Genomic DNA, 870 nt, shown 5'->3' with positions numbered 1-870 from the left:
AAATGGCTCTATTTATTGCCCTCCAAGTGTTTTGCTTGGCAGGGCCCAGTGGTGGCTGACCTAAACCAGCAATGACAGGTGGCTACCCTCAGCCTTCAGGCACCGAGCTCGCTGCCATGCTTCAGCATCCCCACTTTCTCCTCTTTTTCACACACAAATGTCTTCCACGCCATGGGCAAACTGGAGTGCCAAAACCACTATCAGAGCAAGAGGACTTATGGAAGATGCTTTGATGAGTCATTGGGATGATGGCAAAGTCACTGGTTCTCTCTGGACCTCAGTTGCCCTTCTTATAAAATAATAGGGTCCAAAAGTCACTATTGGAGATTATAGAGACTGCTATGAGATTATACAGACAATTCAGTGCTCTGCTTTGAGAACAAGAAGAAACTTTGAGCTGCAGGGAAGAACTGAGGGGTTCAGAGGCCTGGATCTGAATTGCTACTCAGAGGCTGCTGCAAGAAACAAGAGGGGCTGAGAAAGAGAAAGAGAAACGTTCCCAAGAATTACCTTTTGGCTCAGACTCCCAGTGGATGCAGAGTATGGGACTGAAATAAAGTTCTGATATTGGATTTGGAAATAGAATGGCACCCTCACTTACTGGGGTCAACTTTGTCAGAATTGGGGACTTCGAATTCTGATCATTAAGAGCACAGCTGTGAGTAGAGAGGGTAGAATCAAGGAGTCTCCTCCCAGTGGCAGAAGGCTAATGGGAAGGCAGCTGTGGTAATGAGACTAGTCTGGGCCTTCAGCATCTCTGAAGTAGGAAATGAGGGGGAAGAGATTGACTTTAGATGAGAAAGATGAAGAGTCTGACTTTGTACATGTGTAGTTTAGACCGAAAGTCAGGAAAGAGATCAGGGTGGATAT

This window comes from Hippopotamus amphibius, chromosome 15 (assembly GCF_030028045.1).
Source record: "Hippopotamus amphibius kiboko isolate mHipAmp2 chromosome 15, mHipAmp2.hap2, whole genome shotgun sequence".
Taxonomy (NCBI): Eukaryota; Metazoa; Chordata; class Mammalia; order Artiodactyla; family Hippopotamidae; genus Hippopotamus; species Hippopotamus amphibius.
This window is presented reverse-complemented; position numbering follows the sequence as displayed.